At 32.2% G+C, this 23,325-nt stretch overlaps 1 protein-coding gene across 5 annotated transcripts in view; it reads left to right on the plus strand.

Annotated features, from left to right (window-relative positions):
* The window catches only part of LOC129940615 (serine/threonine-protein kinase OSR1), a 132,611-nt gene that overhangs the window by 45,042 nt on the left and 64,244 nt on the right, over window positions 1-23,325 (plus strand). The window contains exon 1 of one of the 5 annotated variants that reach the window (XR_008780724.1): window positions 1,065-1,864. The exons of 2 other annotated variants lie outside the window; for them this stretch is intronic. The gene's annotated coding sequence lies outside the window, so the exon portion shown is untranslated. Of the gene's footprint in view, window positions 1-1,064; window positions 2,224-23,325 lie in introns of those variants that run through there. 2 more of the 5 variants (XR_008780723.1, XR_008780721.1) reach the window with 2 other exon arrangements.

The following is a 23,325-nucleotide window of genomic DNA, read 5'->3' on the forward strand; positions in this document are numbered from 1 at the left end:
TTTTAAAATTTGCTTTAAGAAATTTTAGTTTAAATGCTTACTCAAATCTTGATTATTAATCTAGATGCAAACTCTTCAATCTAGGCGTAGAATGTTTAGTATTATGTTTATTCGTGATATTCTTTCAAATGACATTGATTGGGAGTTGTTTCTTTGATTAATATTTATGCACCTAGTCGATCTTTAAGAACGAGGAATTTATTATTTAAATATCCTCATTTAACTATGGCCAGCGTGAACCTATTTCCCATTGTACAATTTTTAATAGGTCTTATAATGAACTCGATATATATCTTACAAGAAAGCAATCAAAATATGCATTATTAATTATTTTGTGTATAAAAACCTTTCAAATCGATTTTTCTAAAGTTTAATCTAAATGTCAAAAAATATGTTTGTCATTGAATAAAATTATTCTACGGGTATATTATTTTATTTTCGTTACAAATTCAAGCTGACAAATATTTTTTTCTTTTTTGAAATATGTATAAAAAAGCATTCTGTTGATCTTAAATAAGTTTATAACAATTCTTAACGACGACGACGTGGCGGGACAATGTGTAATAGAAAACTTTACTGAAATCAGTAACGTTAACGTTAAAAAATAATCTCAAACGTACAGACCTTCTTAACTACACGGATGTATAGATAATAATAAATCGATTCGACTACAAAGAGATGTGCAAAAAATTCACTAATAAATATTTATAAGCACCCGTGGGATGATGGTTAGTGCGTTGGACTATCATGCAAGAGTTTTTGGGTTCGATCCCTGTCTATGTCATCTAAAATTTGTTTCCTCTTGCGAGGAATTGACAAATTCTCCAAGGGTAATTCTTGTCATGAAAAGTGCTTTCTCAAATTAGCCGTTCCGATTCGGCATTAAACTGTAGGTCCCCACCATCCCTGACAACAGTGCCCATTTTATAAATGTGTTTAAATATTCTTAAAAATGTACATTCTCGTTAGTTTTAAAAAAAATATAGTTTTCTTTTGTTCTCGTTTTTCTCTTGTATATTAACTTTTTTCATTCAAGTTTATTCCAATTTCCCTCTTAATTTGTGCCACTGTCTTGCGCTTTGCGCTGTCACTGTGGCGGTCAATCTATCTCACATATAAATATATATAGATATAATTTTATTGACAGATAAGCCGTCAGTTATTTTAGTCGCATTCGGTTACTAAAAATAAAACGTATTATCTTTTGTTTTCTAAAATAAAAACGCAAAAGCGAAAACATGTAAACAAAACAACATTCAAAACAAGCCTTGTATTCTGACTGTGATGATGTTGTTCACCATCATCTTCATAAACTTGAAGCTAAAGCACATTTCAATTTGAATGAACAGAAATCAAATCAAAATAAAAATTAAAATCAAACTGAACCACAAGCAAATGTGCTTCACTTCCTTTTCACCCTCGTTTTATTTTTACAATCAAATTACTTTAATTCGCGTGATTCAGATCAAGCACTTTATGTATCTTTAGATACATGTATCTACACATTCTCTGATCTGTTCGTTGGATTACTTAAGCGCATAATCAGTTTAAATATAGCTGATTCTGTTTTATATTTGCCTTAAGCTATAAGAGCATAAATCAAATCTAAAAATAAGTGAAATTACTTAGACGCGCATACAATTTATATAAATTCAAACAAAAAAAAACATTTGTTGTCGCATAGCGATGCTTTTCCATCGCAGTCAATTGAGATTGAGATACAAATATACTTAAGTTAGTGAGTTTTTGTATCTTTTGTGGTTCATGGCGTGGTGCGTTTTGCGTTTTTGTTAGCGTTTCGATTGTGATGTGTAGTTTTTGTTCTCTTCATTCTGCAGTACCGACTTTAATCGAGCATAATGAAGTAAATTTGACATCTTTTTTATTTGTACTATTATGATTTTTGTGTAAGCTTTAGTATTTTTGTTTTCTTTTGTTGTTGGCCTTGAGCCTTCTTGAGAGTTTAAATTGGATTAAATAAAGTTTATGTGATGGATTTTGTGTTGTATGGTGTGACACCAGTGACATAACGACTTACTGTTTAGAAGCACGTTTTGAGTTTGACAACCTTTGGGATGTGTAAATGTGATTGAATCAATTCATGGTCATTTTTTGGCAAATTATAAATTAGTGACAACAAAAATAAATAAACAAACAGCATTTGGGAAAACCCCCAAAAACTGTCAAAATTCTTTTGGATCAAAACAAAATTTTATATATTTAGTAAGTAGTTTTGGTGAAACCAGAAACTCGCCTTTTGCCTTCATGTGACAATTTAAAAATAATTTATTGTATACAAAATAGATAACAAGCTGAATTCTTCTTAAGGTGTTTTCAATGACATTTCTTAGAAGCCTTGCATTTATAAATATTTATATTAATATCAACAGATACAAATTTTTGTATTATTTCGAAAAAGTGCACCTAACTTGACAAGAGGATTTGAAAGATAACAATAAATATTGGAACCAAGAGTTTGTTTAAGGCTTAAGAGTTGTATTTATTTTGGTTAGTGGCTAAACAAATAGTATGTTGATACATTATTGTATCATGTTTCTTTAATTTGTATACAAATATTATAGGTATTATACTTTATTTATGTTATTAATTTTGTTTCTTTTTTTAAACATGTTAGAAAAAAAATACAGTGGCTCCCACGACTAATCGGACACGAGAAATATACATTTTGGCAATGCATTTTCTCGAAAAAAATGAATGGCGAGTGTAACACTTTACAACCATTTTATATGACATTTTATCACATTTTTATTTTAGAAAATCTAAACTTAAAATGCAAGCCATTAAACAGCAAATTAATACTAAAAACAAAAGCAACCCTTTAGTTTTACACGTCACACAAATTGTATCTTTTCAATTTAATGGCTTTGTCAAGTAGTCGAGGTATTGAAGAGAAACGTTTTTAGCATACTTTAGGACTTATTGTTTTCGGTTCTTTTTGAAGACTCGTTTTTAAAGTTCTTCTGAGCAACCAGGACCCGACTGAAAAAGATGTGTTCTTTGGGTATTTGTAATGGTAGAAGATTAAATTGTCTTATATTTCGAAATCACATACACTGGACCCAAAATGTTTCTTCGAAATATTGGTTGTAAGCCATTTAATACATTTTACCTAGTGGTCTCTTTCCGAGCAGATGGAAAAACGCATTTGTCCAGCCTGTGCCTAAAAAAGGCGAATCCTCCTCTCCCTCTAACTATCGTCCAACAGCACTCACGTCGCTTCTTTCCAAAGCCATTGAAACGCTGATCAATTATCAGCTTAAGAAATATCTTGATAACCGGGAGGTTGGCTTTCGTAGCAGTAGCTCCTCTGGTGATCTCATAGTTTATCTCACCGAAAAGTGAAACAAATTTTTAGATCGTTTGGAGAAAGTAAGATTATTGCACTTGATATTTCAAAGGCATTTGATAGAGTTTGGCATCAAGCTCTCTCATCGAAAATGCGTGCTTTTGGTATTGACGAATCTCTTCTTCGTGGGATTAGAAACTACCTTTCGAACCCTTCAAAACAAGTTGTATTGGATGGTTTCAAATCTAAAATTCATAAATCCTGGTGTTCCCCATGGCTCCGTTTTGTCTTCGACTCTCTTCCTCATATTCATAAACGATTTCTTATTTGCCACTTCTAACCCATTTAACTGTTTCGCTGACGACATTATCCTCAGCTTTTCATATTCGTTTCTAGATTAACATCCTTGTCCTTCAGATGTGTAGCTTTAACGGCAGCGTATGATAAGCTCATTAAATTCTGATCTCGACAGGATTGTAAAATGGGGAATTAAGAACCGTTTTGAATTTAATGCTTCAAAAATTACTTGCATCCAGGAAACTAATCAACTTTCAGTACCCGGTATGTGTATCACAGATCACCTCTTATGGAATGATCACATTTAGATATCTCCAAAAACTCTGCAAGGTGCTTAGGATTTTTCCGACGGTGGAAGAAATGTTTGACCAGTTCTGATCTAGCTATAATTTACAGAGCCTTCATTCGACCAAAACTTGAATATAACTCACATATTGGGGAAGGTGCCCCTAAAAAAGTTAAAGTCTTTTGGATAGAATCCAAAAAAGAGCATTGCAAATTATAGACGATAGTAGCATAACGTAAAAATTTAGATCATGCCTTTCGATGTTTTACAGATATTTTTATAAACAATGTTCTGCCGAATTATCCAGTTGCATTCCCCCACTTAAACAATTCAGTCGTAATACTTGCACTTCCAGGACTTCCAATTCAGTTTACCCTCGAGGTTCATTTCGGACGTAGTATTAAGTAACGAGATTCTTTTTTAACCACTCATCGAAAATGTGAATTGCTTTACCCAACTCTGTTTTTCCTTTCCTTTTCAATATTTAAAATTTTAAGACTAATGTGCACTAGTATCCTTTCTTAAATCCTTCCCTAATTTCATGTAAACATGTTAATGGTATTAATATTCCTTTGAGGAATATTATACAAAAAAAGAGGCTGGGATGCTGATAACTTCCCACCCTGTCTCTCTATTTGTCTTGCTTAAAGGTTTGTAGGTTTTCGTGTTAAGTTATTAAAGTTGTCAGTTGATACACCAATTTTGACCAAATTTGGGTACTACTTTTTGTAGGTTTAATTTTTTATGAAAAAAAACGGACTGCTGGGTTTAAAAAAATATTTTCTGTTAAATAAATAAAATTTTGAAGACAATATTTTGAATTTTTGAAAAGATATTTGATTCAAAATACAATTTTTACCAACTTTGAGTAATGTTTTTTTTTAGGTTTTAATTTTTTATAAAAAAGCTGTCAATTAATTTTTTCTCAAAATTTTACTACATGTTAAAGACGTTTTTTGTCGTTGCATTTTTTATTTGCAAAATTTTCGAGGTTACAAATTTTGTATTTCAGTTTTTTCGATATAAAGAAAAAAACGTTAATTGGATTTTTTTCCAAAAATATACTGGTTTGGTATCACGTTACAATATATTGTATACAATTTGATTCAAGTCTCTGGCGTTATTGGTTCGTGAGATATTTAGGGTTAACCAATATTATCACCTTTTTTTAAACTGATTTGGTAAGAAAAACCACCGAAGCAATTTTCTTGAGAGCCAGTTCTACATTTTTCTGCACTATTATCTGTTTAACAAAATTAATTTGAAGTCGATATCTCTTTTGGTTCTTGAGCTATGGACGACGAAAAAAACATCGCGAACGTACTGACGTACGAACGTACGTATACACGCATGCACAGTATTTCGATTCTAGGGACCTTGAATCGTCGAGAAATGTAAAAATTTTCAATTTGACAAATCGGACCCATTACAATAACTTCCAACGGGACGTTAAAAATGTTAATTCCGAACACCAGAACTTGCAACACATCTTCTGACCATGTTTGACTCACTGCCATGCCTCACAGGATGCTCGAGAATGCTTGAGAAAATTTTTCATTTGGTTTCTGCCATCTGAACTTTTTATATTAAATTTTTGAAGAAAATGTAATGGTTAAATAATAATGCAAAAGAAAACGTATCAATGTTCTGGTATATAGCTTTTTATACACGCTGAACGTCCACTTCGGTAATAATTTCCATTGTGATGGTTCTTCTTCTTCTAATGGTTCCTTTTGCTCACTTCTTTATTCGTGGTCCTTTCAAAAAAAAAACCCAGAGATTCCGAGAAGGGATATTAGTTGACTAGTCTAAAAAGTAGCTTCTTATCATATTTCTCTAGCTTTTACTTTTCTGCTCACGTGAATCTTATTTTGGGGGTTTTAAATCTCAAGATTATGTAATGGAATGGCTCCTTTACACAATTTTAAGTCTCAAGAACATATACCTTAATTAATAAACAAAATTAATTAATGTTTGACTTTGAGTGAAATTTTTCAAACTGGTTCAATAACCGCTTTGGTATATCGAAATTTTATTGTATTAAACCAATAGTCATTGTTCAGTGTCAACCAAGTTCAATTGAACTTGTCACTTAAGACAGTTAGGGGCAATTGGGAACACTTCTTTCTTTTTGTGCCTAGAGCTGTTGTATCGGTGGCCTATCGATTTCACCATATCCTCAGCAGGTAACACTACTGAATGGCTCGAGGCAACACCTCCGTCTTTCACCACTGTTGACCTAAAGGGTGATTTTTTTGAGGTTAGGATTTTCATGCATTAGTATTTGACAGATCACGCGGGATTTCAGACATGGTGTCAAAGAGAAAGATGCTCAGTATGCATTGACATTTCATCATGAATAGACTTACTAACGAGCAACGCTTGCAAATCATTGAATTTTATTACCAAAATCAGTGTTTGGTTCGAAGTGTTTCGCGCTTTACGTCCGATTTATGGTCTACATAATCGACCAAGTGAGCAAACAATTACGCTGGTGGAATCATTGGACCGTATTTTACGGTGAATGGCGATCGCTATCGTTCAATGCTAACAAACTTTTTGTTGCCAAAAATGGAAGAACTGAACTTGGCTGACATGTGGTTTCAACAAGATGGCGCTACATGCCACACAGCTCGCGATTCTATGGCCATTTTGAGGGAAAACTTCGGAGAACAATTCATCTCAAGGAATGGACCGGTAAGTTGGCCACCAAGATCATGCGATTTGACGCCTTTAGACTATTTTTTGTGGGGCAACGTCAAGTCTAAAGTCTACACAAATAAGCCAGCAACTATTCCAGCTTTGGAAGACAACATTTCCAAAGAAATTCGGGCTATTCCGGCCGAAATGCTCGAAAAAGTTACCCAAAATTTGACTTTCCGAATGGACCACCTAAGACGCAGCCGCGGTCAACATTTAAATGAAGTTATCTTCAAAAAGTAAATGTCATGGACCAATCTAACGTTTCAAATAAAGAATCGATGATATTTTGCAAATTTTATGCGTTTTTTTTTTTTTTTTAAAAGTTCTCAAGCTCTTAAAAAATCACCGTTTATAAGATTTTTTTAAGTGGAAATAAAATTATATTTTTACGATTTCCTTTAAGATCGTTAGAAAACTCGTAACACTTTTAGAAATTGTAACAAAAAATATATATAAAGGGTTTTCCATTAAGTTATTTAATTTTTAAATAGTCCGCTATTTGGCTGTCTTTTTAAAACATTCATATACACGCTTCAACAAATATTAACTACAGTGAAAAATATGCATTCATAATTAGCAAGAAAACTTTCTTCACCGTGTTATTTCTCGAAAAAAATCTTGAAATCTTGATATTTAGTACCTATAGAATCTTTTTTTTTTTTATCTTTTGATGATATTCGCTGCTACCATAGGCGTGGCAGAAATTTGGCTGATAGCGTTTTCTAAAAGTAGTACATTTCAATAAATAAAACGAAACTGTTCGCCTTAAGCCCCAAAGTCAGAAGCGTAGCATGAGGTGATGTGATGGGCAATTTTTCTTTTTAACGCTTAATCTAATCTAATGGAATACAAATTAAGGCAAAAATATGATTTAATTCTCAACACTGAAAATGCCTTCATCTTTCAATCAAATATCAACTTGAATTCGAAGTTTTGAAAGAAATGAAATGTTATCCTTTTACGACAATTATAGGTAAAGCATTAGCAATATGTAGTACCCGTGGCATGATGGTTAGTGCGTTGGACTGTCATGCAAGGGGTCTAGGGTTCAATCCCTGCCTGTGCCACCTTAATTTAAAAAAATTAATTTTCGCAGGAACTGCCTCTTGCGAGGAATTGACAAATACTTCAATAGTAATTCTTGTCATGAAAAAGTACTTTCTCAAACTAGCCGTTCGGATTCGGCCTTAAATTCCATTCCTGACAACAGTACTCGCACACAGGAATGGTTGAGAGTTGTAAGTCACTAGGGCCTGGTTCACAACGGACTGTTGCGCCACCCCATTTGATTTTTTGATAGGTAAAGCATTGAAGGTTCCCTTGAAATTTGGTTTTAAAGATGGCTTAATCAATGAAATGTGTACTTTTGATACCTCTTGGATATCACTGGTCAGCAAGGTTTTCTTCCTGACAGTAAAATTGCACTTTTTCATTGGGTTCTGATAGTAAATCTGAAAAAAATACTAAACCATCAATGCTTCAACAAAAAAAAGGCTTAACAGTTTGAAAGAAGGTTTGTTCTTGTAACAATTGTTTAAACAATTTTATTGTTTTAAGTTTTTAAAATATAATTTCAGCAAACAGTTAAAATTAAAGTTTGGGTTTAAAATCAGCACTAAAAGTTAAGTCCAAAACGTATTTTTTCAATTATCTTGAATTCAAGATTTTCTTAAAACTTCCTAATAAGTAACCAGTATTGTGTATCAAAAATTAATTTTAAAAACTTAAAACCTGTATTCCGTACCAAATGTCTGTTTTCTCAATTATTCTAGAGACCTGACTGGCAAAGACTTCCGACTTCAAAACCCGGATCTACCTCGATGTTTATTACTCTTTGAATACTTGTAAATATATTTATAGTTTCAAAAACAAAAACTCATTACAGCTATAGTTACATATTTGAACGACCAATTTATCTGTCAATATATCCGACCACAAATATAATTATTCCTCCCTTAAAATAAATGCAACCCAAATACACTTCCTCCACACGGAAATGAGAAAAATTATTATTAAATTCAAAATACAAAAATTAAATTAAAAAAAAAAACGAAAACAAGAAACCTCATATTTAAAATATTACCATACTCCCATATTCACTTACCTCACGTTATCCAACTAATTTACCTTTCATCAAATAAATATTCCGCTTGAATGAAAAATATTTTCCTCGTGATTTATTGCCAGACCACCCCAGAGGCCGTATACCTACTAGACTCTGTGTATAAGCCGGAGCACGCATTGTTCGCACCAACCGCCCACCTCTATTTATATAATATTTATACATATTTATGTGTGTAGTATAATTACCATTACCACCGGTAAAATGCACACCACAAGGCATAATACTTTTTTTTTGTAAACTTATCAATTCTATTATTACTACAAAATTGTATATATTTTTCATTGAAGTCACTTAATAGCTGCAAACTACAGTGGGGTATATGATGGCATAGCACTTTACAGCACATCCTGATAGTTTAATGTAGAAATAGAAAATTGCTCTAAAGGAGGACTTTGGTGTCTTGACTTGACTCTTTGGCTATTGAATAAAGAATTAATGGACATTTATAATAAATATTTACAGCTTCGGTCAAAATAATAGGTACAAAACTTAATATTTTAATAATAATGGCTTAACAAACTATAAAATTATTATTAAATATTTTGTTAAATTTCCTTAACTTGCGTGATTTTTAAATTGTAAAATTTTTGGAGTCCATTTTCTTTAGGCTTTATAAAAGGATGGTCAATAAAAAAAGAAACACTTAACTTTAAAAAACAATACATTTCGACAAAAACTTTGAAATAGTTTTATTGTTTGCGATAAGTTTTAATAGTCTTTAAAGTTCGCCTGCAAAGTCACTCCATCAAGTTATATTTACAAAAGTCGAACTCCTCAAAATAAAAAGCTTATTATATACTTTTTCAAAAAATCAGTTATACTTGATCATAAATTAAACTCAAAGGACCTCTAGAAAAATTAAAAAATAACGGTGTTATAGATAAATGGGCCTGGATCTTCCAAACATGTTTGAGGCAATGTCTTTTAAATCTAAAGACTTCTTCTCACAACTGCTCTAAGTTTAGGTTTGCAAGGGATATAGATGTTTAGATGGTTCTATAGTCAAATCACATTTTCTTTATTACCTCCTTCCAGTATTTAATAAATATAAACAGTTGGTCAATTCCCTTAAAAATGGACAAGATCACAAAATTTATTTTAATTAGGAAAAAGCCCTTCCGAGTTCAAGTCAATCAGATTAGCAACAATAGCAAGTCAATATTGCAATCTGGGCTTCAAAAAAGACATAGTTGTGAATCATTAGTGTTAAAAGTAACTTCTGATTTTAGAAGATCGTAACCAAATCAGATAGATAGGTAGATAGATAGATAATTCGATTTATTAACATTCGTTTATATACATACGTACATACTTACAAAAATAATTTAATAAAGTCGTTAAGGCTTCGCTATGCATGCCGTCTGCCGATTGCCTTCGATTTGAAATTAACAATGTTTATCTGATTAAAGATTTTTTTTTTGAATACAAATTATACAAATTACTGTTTTCTAAAGGATTCGTTTATAATTTGATTGCAGTTAAACAATGCAGTTCGAAAATATTTAAATAATTGATTTAACTTTCCTTCATAGTTGAAGAGGGTGGCTATCTCTTCAGGTGACTTCACATTGCTTCCTAGCAAATTTCTGTGTATTTCACATGAAATTGGACACATTCCTATGAAATCGATTACATCTTCCCTTACTCTTAAGTTACAAAGGCTGCAGTAGATAGGCAGATCCTCCCGATATGGTATATAATTAAGAGAGCTCCTGTGTTCTCGTTTCGAAAGTAGTTACGTTCGCATAAATTATGATTTAGATGCTTTTACGTTGATCTATGCACCGAGGATGAAGCTTCATTAATAGCGTCTACTCTCAGTTTTGCATCTAAACTTGCAATATGATTGAGAAGGTTGTCATCGCAGTATTTACCATTTTCATCAACTATTCGAAAGTCCGTTCTACAGTAGGCAGCATGGTCTTCTATCTTCTTTTACCACAGATTTTTTTCTCAATTGTTTTCAATGTCAAAATTTTTGTAAGTATTTTATCTGGCATATTAAACACTTTTTTGATATAATCAACATGTCGTGATCATATAGTTGGGGGTGTTTTTCGGTAATCGAAAGCATCCTTTAATGAAGAACCTCTGAAGTTTTTCGACCGTTTCAAACTTCTCCTCTCCCCATACCTGTGCTGCATACATCATAATATATTCCGCCACGGCAAGAAAGACCTTATATTTAACACAAGGTGATATTGACTGGTTTTAGAAACATTTCTTCCATGTTGCGGATATTGAACTTTTAGATTCAATTATCTTTTCTTTAAGGGGTGTTTCCATATTAAGATTGCTGTTTATGGTAAATCCTAGATATTTGTAGGCTTTAACAATCTCGATTGGTTCTCTGTTATAGTGTCATTTCTCATTCCTGGCTATTCTACCAGAACCATTCCGGAATATCATCACCTTTGATGTGGTCAAATTGACTTTCAGATTCCACTACCGGCAATACACATCTTGTCGGTTAATCATCAACTTTAGGGTTTCAGGTTAATCAAATCAGTGTAATGTTCACCCTTGATTTTTCAAAAACTTCTGATGGCATTGACTATTCAATTCTAATGTGAAAGCTTACAAATAACTTTCAATTCTCGTGCTCCACCCTTTAACTTATGTCGAAATAGAACATAGAATGTCTTATCCTATTCTTGTTAACACATGTGTCCTACAAGCATCTGTTTTAGGCTGTCTTCTTTTCTGCATCTTCATAAATGACCTCCCTTGTATTGTATTGTATTGTAATGTGCATATTTATGCAGATGATGTAACAATTTATCCATCTACAAGACCTGGGTTGTTAGAAGATTGCGTAGCACGAGTAAATAAAGACTTGTTATATATTAAGGAGTGGACTGAGTCAAATAAAATAAATCTGAAGGCGTTGAAACCCTTTGGGAATGGAATGTTGGAAAAATAAAATGTCAGTTAGTGATAGAACTTGTCTTAATTTAAATAAAAATGAAAAATGAAACGTAAAGTTTTTAAAATGTTACTTTTTAAAATTCGAAGTATTCTTATATCGCTTTTTTTAAGGATATTTTAACTCACGACTTAGGTTTTTTTTTGTAATTAAAATTTTTGGTGGTTTTCCAAATTTATAATCCCTTTCTTTAATATTCAGTTTAAATATTTTTAATATTTCATTTAATTTTCAACATAGATCTTAAAAAATTCTGATCTATTTACGCTAAAACAGTTTTTAACTGTTAGCTAAAATCGAAGTTCCTATTTGGAATAAGTACTTAAAATTGAATCTTATTCTGAAAAACCATGAAAGCTTTAAATTCAAGGTTTCTGGAATTTGAGAATAACAGAAATTTAATTTAAACTATTTCTAAAAAGTAAACATTTGTACTCTGCAAAATCATCATATCAATTGTTAAGGACTATTTTGTGTTTGTCATAAGCCTTAAAATTATCATCATTTTTACATGCCTACTTAGGTCTTCAGACCAATAAAGCCCGCGAGTGTTTCCTAGCAGGACAGGATGTGTCCAATCCACTGCCATTTGCGCTTTCGTACGATAGTGTTAATAGGTTCCTGCCCGTTATCCTATATAGTATGCGATTGAGCTAGAAAACCCGTAAAATGTTTCGTAGACATCTGTTAATAAAGGTCTGTAGTTTCCTTATAATAGTTACACGTGCTGCAACCATATAACAGTACTAATTCGATGTTTGAGCGGAACAGTTTACACTTTTTATTCAAGCTTAAAAAGTTGCTCCTTCAAGCATTAGACAACATTTCGAGCACAGTCTCAGATTTCCAAAAACGGCTAGCGATATCCTCTTCGGTTCCGCCTTAGTAGAGACCATACTTCCAAGATACTGAAAACTCTCTACTTTTTCTACTGGTTGCTGGGCAACTGCTGAAGGTTCCGAGTCTAAGTATCTTAGTTTTTCCATAGTTGATTTTCAGCCCCATGCTTCCTGCTTCTTTCTCCACCCTTGTTGTCATTTAATGGAGATTCATTATCCTATGAGATAGCAAGTAAAAATCGTCTGCTTAAGAGTCCATCTTATTTCTGTCCGTTTCTTCTCAAGGCCGCTCGCAGCACATCACTGATCAGAAATGAATTAGTGTCAATATGCAGACGAATCTTCAAAATCTCCAATTTGGACTTCAAACACCTGCAACACCCTACCTCCCTACAAAGCGTTACATTTACACCCATCATAGGTCGTCTTGATAATATAGATGATCTTATCCGAAAAACACCTCCTCAGCGAAGCAAGCCAGATAAACTGTTGACGCTGTCAAAATCATTCTGTTTTATGGTTCTATGAAAACTATAAACTACATACGGCCATTTTTCTTGAATAGTTGAGTTCCACAATTAAGTAACATTTTTCCAAAGATTCGTTTTTTTAAGAAACTCTTGTGATTACTCTATTTAATCATGTGCTCAATTAAATAGTTTCCAATGATATTCAGCTCTATTTACTGAGAATACAATCTAAATCATAAGTTTAGTTCCTTTGAAATCAGAGCTTTGTTAACATAACAATATACTTTTGGTTATTATCCTGTTGAAAACGCCATCAAAAAAGTATATTTGTAAAGGTAACATATACGAAGTCGGCAACTTCTGTGGATGCTGTGGGTAAAAGTTAGCCTTCTAGACGTACCGTTCCAGAGTTGACTAATGATCAATATCTCGCTGCAAGTTTCTTTGTTGGCATGTATAGATTAGCTTTAGATTTAAAGCCATTTTAAACGGATATCTTCTGTTTTCTTTGGATTATGTTCATCTGTACTACTTAAAATAACATTCTAGCAATACGTCAGTCTTCTTACGCAAACTCACTTATAGATATGCCTCTATTATATTCGGGGCTAAAATGACTTTAAGACGATTTTAAAAGCAGTATTTCGCTACATTATTGCTATTTCTAAATCAATCCTATACGTAAATTCCTACCAAAAGTTTTAGTTCTTTTCAAGTGTTCCTAATATTTTGACCCAAGCTGTTAATAAAATACGAACTTGTTTTGTTTTATTGTTTTATTTTTATTATTTTTGTTTCTTTTCCGTTTCGGAAGTGTTGATAGATAAATAATCTCTGTGCATTTTGGTTTAGTACATACAAATTTCCCTTGAGAGATTTTGAAAAAATACGAGTAGTTAAAATATTTCGACAAAGTGTAAGCCAAATAAACAAATGAAATATTTTTGGATACCAGATTGTTGTACTTGAAGTTTGGCCAAAAGGTATAAATCCATTATTGTTAGCCTTTAAACTGCGTCACTAATATAAAAATTCTTGGAAAAACTATAGATTAATTTGTATACAGCTAAAATAACCTTTATCCCTTAGAGTTATCAATTTAAAGAAAGTCCTGTCCTGCTATGGTTCTAGAAGACTCTTCCTCTATTGTAGAAAATTAATCAGTTCCAAGTAGAATCAACCATAAGTATTGACGTAAACAGAGTTCATTGCCTTAACTTGCCTGTGCAATGTAACATGCCATGCCAATGCCTTTTGATGATAATATTAACCAGCTCATTACGCACGTCCATTCCATTATAGTTTATTATTAACGAACACTCTTTTTTCCCGTGTTATTAATTAGACGGTCGAATGGGTCGCACGGAATGGTGTTATAATTCCTAAAATAAATTAACAAAATTAAATTGACGTTCTTTTTATTAATTGAACTGTTCAAATTTGCTTTAAAAAACTGTGCGGGATTAAAATGAATAAGTCTTAAGATTTTTGCCTCTCTAATAACTTCAGTATTAGTTTGGAGTGCCCGAGTTCAATTCCTGCCTGTGCCATATAAAGTTTTTCAATGGTACTGCCTCTTGCGAGGAATTGACAAATTCTGCAAGAGTAATACATGTCATGAAAAAGTGCGTTCTCAAATTAGCCGTTCGGATTAGGCTTAAAGTGTAGGTCCCCTCTATTCCTGACAACATTACTTGCACACAAGATTGATTGAGAGTTGTAAGTCACTAGGCTCTAGTTATCAACGGACTGATGCGCCACTTAAAAAAAAACAACTTCATTACAAAAATGGTCAACAAGGCGTATACGCACTTATTTATATTATTTTATTATTATTTTTGAAAGAATAAAATAACATTAATAGAACCAAACATTTAATTTCTTAAAATAATAAGACGCTCTCTATCTTGGTATTTCAACAAAAAGAAATCTTTTTTTTGTTATAACTTTCGAATAGATACACTTACGTTATAAATTGTAACAAGGTTCGTCTTCAGTGACCAATACCAAAAATTTTAAAATTTCAATGACTGGCTCATAAATTTGTTTTAATTTGAGGCTGCTATCTATTATTTGCATTTAATTGTGAATTTATTAATCCTAAAGTCTAACGGTTTTGTATGTCTACATTTTGAGGTGGAAATATTGAGATATGTAAAACATTCCACATTCATGAAGTGCGGCTAACGAAAGCATTTCTGTACGTGGCCGTACATACAAAACTAGAATCAAGGGTTATGGTCATTCATACAATTATTAAGTATTTCGTTGGATTCTTTAAGCGGAGGTACGCAACAAATAATGATCGGAAGATTGTAAGAGTTTGTTTTGTTAATGCTGTCCAAAATATTCAGGTAGAATTATTATCAGTACCAAAAGAAACGCTGTATTTTGTTAAATAGATGAAGTAAGGCTTTTATAAATTAATTATTATTAAATGAAGTAAAACAAAAATTGAAAAGAAAAGTAAATACAAAGCTAAAATGTTATGCTATACTTAAATACAGATTTTTGACCATTGAACTGTTCATTACTGATTTTAATGAGTTTTTTTGTAGTTTTTTTTAGTTTCAAAGGCAATTGATTAAAAAGTTTATGTGCTGTTGCAGTATAAAAATTTGAGAATTGAGTTCTATTTCTCATTGGAATATTAACTAAAAAGAGAGTGTTAATTCTTTAGCTATGTGTATTTGAGTTTCTGAGTACCTGACTGTATCGACTTCTCATGAAATAAACCTTAAGAACTTTATATACATAAAAGTGTTTCAACGCTAAGATACGACGATCTTGAAATAAAGGACAACTACTTGTTAACCTTGACTTCTTGCAAATGATTCGGACTATTTGTTTCTGCGATGCAGTTATGGGATGCAGCGTGTTTTGAAATACACCTCCCAAACTAGTTAATCCATACTGTAGCTTAGAATGCACGAGCCCAAAGTGTATTGTTGTTAATAGATTTTTTATACAAGTTCGTTTTAATAAGAACATCTAGTATTTTTTCAATTCCCCAATATGTTGTTTCCAATTTAAATTTTTTTCAATTGTAACTCCTAAATATTTAAAACTATGACAAATTCGATTTCAAAACAATAAACAAGGTGTTATGAATGTTCAAAGCTGGATTTTCCAATAGAATGTTTAGCTAAGTTTCTTAAGTGTTCCTGAATGGAAGATAACATTACAGTCCAAGATTGGAGCTGTTTGTTTTAAATTGCAGACCATTATTTTTGTTCTTTTCACTTAAAATGAGCTCATGCCTAGAAAACCATTAAATCTTTTTGTAACATAGCATCAATTCAAAAAGCGAATTGCTAGTATATGTCAGAGCCATATCATCAACGAACGCTGTTATTTTGCAAATTGATGATTGTTTGAAGAAAGAGTTTATGAATATCAAAAACAATATTGGACCTAGCATAGATCCTTGAGGAACACCGGTAGTAAGCTCCTGAACATCGCTTAATATTCCATCGATTCTTACTCTTTGATGTCTTGCGGATAAATAGGAAGCAAACCAATCGAAAGCCGGACCTCCAAAACCAGCTTTATAAATTTTTCCTAAAAGGATCTAATGATTGACTAAATCAAATGCCTTAGGCAGATCAATAAACAACGCTAGAGCACTTTTATTGTTCTTAAAACTTTCACTCACGTCACTGCAAAGCTTTAAAATGGCATCGTCAGTGCCCCTACCTTCAAGAAAACCAAATTGGTCGTTGCTGAAAAACTCAATTTTGTCTAAAAACTACCATACGATCCTTTATTGTTTCATTTGTTATCAAGAGAAATTTCTTTATGTATATTTCGTGAGCTGTAAACGTAACAAATACAAAACTATTGCTTTGGAATTGGTCTTATGCCAAATCTGGATACATATCACAGTTACAATTATTATTAAAAGTGGGGTAAGGTTTCAAATTTTATGCGACAGAAGTAAAGTATCTATCACTTTCAGTGTTTGCCCTTGCGCCTTATCAATTCGCATAGCAAAACTTACTTTAATGAGGAAACTAAAACTTAAATGGGGAATTGAAACCTTTTCAATTGGAATGGTAAAATGGTGAGATTCGAGGACTGCATTTATTTTCACTCTTTTCAACGAATCGCCAGTTAAGATATTGGCACTAATAATGTTTCGCGCAAGTTGTGCGACACAAGGTCTTGTTGCGAGAGTTATCTAAATTTCCCAAAAGCATTAGTAACACTATTTATTTAGTGTGTTTGAAAAATCTACTGGTTATGAAGTGCTCTGTTCTGAGTCCATGACAGTGTCTGCTGACAAAAACTCTCTCATATCTTCTGCTACTTCATCCAATATGTTTAAATTTATTTTCAAAATAAGTGTCTTGGTGCTACAATCGCTATTTGAAAAACACTTGCAATAAGTTCAGAATTACTAGAATTACCGCTAGTGTCATATAGACTTCGGCATCGGTTTTAAATCACCCATTCCCATCTCCTATTTTTAATAGTGTTTCAGAATAGTTTCGTACGTTAATGTCATTTTAGAAAAGGCCTAATGATAGGCAACGATGAAAGGCAGATAAGTAGGCAGCACCTAAGTATATGCTCCGAATTAGTTTTCTAAAAAATAGTATACTAAGTATCTAATTATAAATGGGTATTGTCGCATCTGCTTAAATGAGCTGTAATTGAAATATTTTAGCGCAGTAAAAATGAGCTTAAAACACTCTTCAATCTTATAACCAACTCGACACATAAATTCGTGTCATAATATCGCTCTGTTGGGACGTAAAGGACGAACAAACAAACAAACAAACAAGCAAACAAACAAACAAGCAGACTGACTTTTCCATGTAAAATGTTAATACTAACACTATGTAAGTAGTACCCGTGGCCTGTTGGTTAGTGATTATTGACAGGTCCCTTTGGTTTAATCTCCGCCTGTGTCTTTTGCGCAGAATTGTCAAATCCTCTAAGTGTAATACTGTCGGTAAAAGTACTTATTTCCAAATTACCTAAATTTCCAGCTTCCTCACTGGTATGTAAGCAGTTTTTGAACAAAATAATACTTTTTTTTTGGTTATTTTCCTGGATTCAAAAAAACCTATTAATTTTGTGGCGGACCCATAAGCTAAAAATAATTTTGCTCTAACTATACAATTATAAAGAAGTGAACTTGATTATCAAATACCGGAAGGTATTTAGACATTTTATAACTATCACAAATTACTTTCTTTTCTGATGTTGTGCGATACACACGTCTTATAAGTATAATCCTTAACCTTATATTATAAACATACATATTAATAAAAGTGGACTATTGAATTGTAATAATCGACAATCTTTTATTTTTGTAGTCGTCTAAAGCTATTGCGCTAATACCTCCACAATGTTATGGTTTGAAATTTAAAAGCACAAAATTTTCAATGTTTCTGCAATGCGTTACTTTAGTTTTCATCAACATCTTCAATTCATTCTTTTTGCGAATCCATTACTTGTTCAGCCCAGTACTTTAATTTAGCCTTCCAAGTTTTCCATAAAAGTTGAAAAAGAGACTCATAAATAAATTGTATGTTTTTTTTTTCGTTTTATTACTGTTGTAAGAAATATAAAACACAACTTGAGTTTACGTTCCTACTAACTCGTACTTAAACATTCCACATGGTAACACTCGAACAGTCGTAATTTAGCACCTTAACTAAGTATTCAAATATTCCTACGTGATTTATGTTTATTAATGTAATATTTCGTGTGCCTATGAATAATTTGTTGTTGTTTATTTTTTCTCATGACATTAAAAAAAAAAAACAATAATTTTGCTTCCTCACAGTTTTTTAGAGTTTTTGTTTTATTTAAAGAACAGTCACGCTAGATTGTTTTATTAATGATTAAATATCGATTTACAACAAATACGTGAGAATTCTTTGTTGTAGCTATTTTTATTAATGACAAGAGTATCGATTGCTTATTTGAATAAACATTTTATTTTTTTATTGTTTACAATATATTCTTTTATTCGTTTGAGATTTATAAAACCAAACCGCTACTATAGGAACTGTGTGCAGTGTGTAGTAATGTCAAACTTAGTTGACAAATTTTATATCTAGATGCTTACGATAGAAACTCATTAATTAATTGATATATTGATTTTTTATAATTAAAATTAATTGTTTTAAGCTTTGCGCTAATGAAGCGATACAATATTAGATAAAGTGATTTACAAGGAATATTTAACGTATGTTTCTGTAACTGCTTTGACTTATTTAATTTAATGTTGAATATTAGTGTGAAGGTCATAGGGAAATTAAAATTTTGGTAATCCTTGTTCGATAGTCGAACTTTATATAAAGATGTAACTCAAGTAGAAAATATGCGTTTGAAAAAGATGTGAATTAAAATTTTATTATTTGTAATAATTTAAATAAAAATAGAAACTAGGACTATGAAAGATTTAATTTAAATATTTTAAACCAATACAAAGAATTGATTAGATAAATGGGCCAAACTTATAGATCAATGAAGATCCCTTGTGATACCCTTAAACATTTATAACTCCCCTAAAAAGTGAGTGTATAACCAGTAGTTCTATCTGTTGTAATTTCGCAGCCACTAAAAGGCTTTAATAAAACTTAAAAAACTGTATCCTGCAGAGACTTCGAGTTCTTCCAGACTACCGAAGGAGTATTTTCCTAAGCATTTGTATCTTGTGTGGTACAATTCTGGGCAGTTACATATGAAATGAGTAATGTCCTCGTGATTTAGAACTCAACAGGTTGTGAATGGTTATTGTACTTACAATCGTAGAAATTTATTTTTAAGATGTTTAATCGAACGGGACTTGGATAAGTCAAATTTGGGCAGGTTTCAAGGCTTTTTTTTAAATTGTTTATTGGTTTCCTGGAGTATCTTGTTCACAATGACAAATGACTATGCTTCTGTTCCATTGACGAAAACCTTTTTCTCTCAAAAATGTTGTCGAAGAGATTTTGGCCGAGGTTTTTGAATTTGAATTGAAAATATTGCAAATTGCAGATTTACTAGTAGTTGTATTTAACATTTTAAACATTTTGTTGCTATAATTTTTCTACGCAACGCGACGAAGACGACGACCACGACTACGACCACGACAATCCCGAACAAAACCACGACGAAGAATAGAACCTAGAACGTAAAGAGGTCGTAGAAAATTTAGCACATTCAGCACGTATGATGCTGATATCTCCGGCCACTCAGCTTTGGGTGGGTTCAGCGAATAAATTGATATCCTATTTGAGAAGATATCGTAGGTGATCAATTAAATTGATCAGAATATAAAAATGTCGGTGACCACAGGGGTGTCTATCCTGAAATTGAGAAATAGGGCACCAGCAATTTTTTTTTATAATTAAGGAAATTGCAAACCTTCGGAGCGAAACCGACGGTGAAAGGAGTTTCAATAAAATATTAAGTCTTGGAATTAATTTTCAAAGTATTTAATATTAAGTAAATTGCCTGGGAAACCTTGCAATTAAGTAGGGCTAAAACCCAGGATCTTTTAAACAAAGAAACAAATCGTTATTCAAGAGAAGATAAGATGGACCGGTAACGTTTAGTCCCAAAAAAAATGTTAACGGTTTTATTTTAAGCGGGTCACGAGTTCCGTAATTTTCGGAAATAAAACAGCCAAAGCCAAACGATAATTTTTTTGAACAATGTCTCGACAACGAAATAATGTGATTCAACGGAAATAATTTTTAATCAAAAAAGAGGCTGGGATGCGACCCACACTGATAACTTCCCATCCCGTCAGTCGATTTGTCTTGCTTAAAAGTTTTCCTATATGTACTAGTATCAATTTTACCAAATTTGCGTACTATTTTTTATAGATTTTATTTTTTATGAAAAACGGACTGTTGGATCTTTATATAAAAATCACTGAATATCGAAAACAATATTTTCTGTAAAATAAAATAAGTTTGAAGCCAATATTTTTAATTTTTGAAAAGCTATTTCAGTCGAAAGTAAATTTTTACCAAGTTTTAGTATTGTTTTTTTTAGAGTTTTATTTTTTGTAAAAAAACCGTCAATTCGATTTTCTTCAAAATTCTATCGAATGTTGAAAACAATATTTTCTATAAGATAAAATTAGTTTGAAGCCATTATTTTATAGTTTTGAAAAGATATTTGAGTCGAAAATCAATTTTTACCAACTTTTGTTAAATTTTTTTTTAGGAATTTAATTTTTTGTACAAAACTATCAATTCGATTTTTTCAAAATTTTACTAAATGTTAACAACAATATTTTTTGAAAGATAAAAGTAGTTAAAAGCCAATATCTACAATTTTTGAAAAGATATTTGTGTCGAAAATCAACTTTTACCAACTTTTATAAATTTTTTTTAAGGTTTTTATTTTTTGTAAAAAAAACTGTCAATTCGATTTTGTTCAAAATTTTACTGAATGTTGAAAACAATATTTCTTATAAGATAAAATAAGTTTGAAGCCTTAATTGCAAGTTTTTGAAAAGATATTTGAATCGATATTTAATTTTTACGAACTTTGAGTAATGTTTTTTTTAGATTTTTATTTTTTTTTAAAAAAACTGTCAATTCGATTTTTCTCTAAATTTTATCAGATTTCAAAAACATTATTCTCCGTTGTTCAAAATTGTTTTGGAGATGAAATCATATGTTAGTCGTTAAATTTAGGAGATGACAAATTTTTTTTTTTCAGTTTTTTTTTGATTTAGAAAAAAAAACCGTTATATTGATTTTTTTCAAAAAATATACTTCTTTGAGATCACGTTACAGTTTATTATATAAAATTTAACTCAAGTCTCTAGCGTTTTTGGTTGGTAAGATATTTAAGGTTAACCAAAATGTTCACCTTTTTTTTAAACTGCTATGGTAAAAAAACCACCCACGCAATTTTCTTGAGAGCCCTTTCTGCATCTTTCTGCCCTATTTTCGGTATAACAAAATTTATTTGAAGTCGATATCTCTTCTGGTTCTTGAGCTATGGACGACGAAAAAACGTCGCGAACGTACGGACGTACGGACGTACAGACGTACGAACGTACGTACACACGCACGCACAGACATCTTTCTAAAAATCTTTTATTTCGACTCTAGGGACCTTGAAACGTCGAGAAATGTCAAAATTTTCAATTTGACAAATCGGACCCATTACAATAACTTCCTATGGGAAGTTAATAAACCAAACTATTATACTTAGCTTATTTCTCCTGCCTGATTTTCCTTCCTTCCTTAACCAATTTTCCTTCTTTTCCTCTCCTGTATCTCAAGAGTATATTCCACCAAATCTCCAAAATGATTCTCCTTTTTTTTTCAAATTTCCAAAACACTTCCTCAGATTAATTTTTTTTTTTTCAATCAAATTTCTATCTTCCAAAATTACTTTTCTTTCGATCTATTCGATTTCGTAGCTTACCAAAAAAAGTGAGTTCCCAGGCTTTTTCCAAGCCTGGATGAACCCTTTTTCTTCAAATACCCATTGCTTTCAGCAACTCAGTGACTTGGGTTTCGGTCGCGTCATTTTTTCAGCAACGCTCAGCTTGTTTGCGAGAGTGTGCCAACGCAGTTGCAAACCCAATAGTCTTCTCTTACTCGCACTTTAATCTCCCCAGCTTAATGCAAGTCATCCCTGAATTCGCCGCGCTTTACTCTGACTTGTAGAGTGCGGGAATGCAGTGGGTGCATTCAGCCACCTTACATCCCCGATTCAATTTTGAATGAAAGAGAGACATTGGAACTCAAGAAATTTGATTGTTCACACTTTGCATTATTCCCCACCGATATTTCCCAGCAAAACAAATATAATTGTGGAAATTAGTAAGTTTCGATTAATAACAATTGTGGGAAGAGAAATGTGGCAGAAGTTCGCTACACGCGCTTTAAAGTTATTTCGTTTGACTTTCGCGCAGATTTGGGGAAATAGGGACTTACGTTATCGTTCCATCTTGTACATTTAAGTATAATGAGGGTGTAAAAGTTGGGCTTGAAGCCATTCTCCCATGGAGTAACTTCGGCATTCGGAGACCAAGTGTCGACCGTGCCAATTTTGGTTTACTGGAGTCAGACCATTCGTCTGACACTTATGGTGGTAATTATGCTCATTCTTTGGGGACTGGCTGTCACCCGTTCTTAGTATTTGACAAGACCGACCGTCTGTCACTTTAGTTACAATGGAAAGCTTATCCACTTTATGTATGTAAAATCGACATCAATGATTATGTTTCTTTCCAAAGTACTGAGAGAGTGAACCGATGGCTGATGGACCATGGCTGCCCCTCTCTCTCGCAGTAGATTGAAGGAAACACCTGTAGGAATGGAGGAGGGAGGAACAATTATTTGGATGACGGAGAGAATGGTTCTTGTCGCGGTAATTTTTACCGTGACAGTTTATT

The sequence above is a fragment of the Eupeodes corollae genome, chromosome 1 (genome assembly GCF_945859685.1).
Source record: "Eupeodes corollae chromosome 1, idEupCoro1.1, whole genome shotgun sequence".
NCBI classification, from domain to species: Eukaryota; Metazoa; Arthropoda; class Insecta; order Diptera; family Syrphidae; genus Eupeodes; species Eupeodes corollae.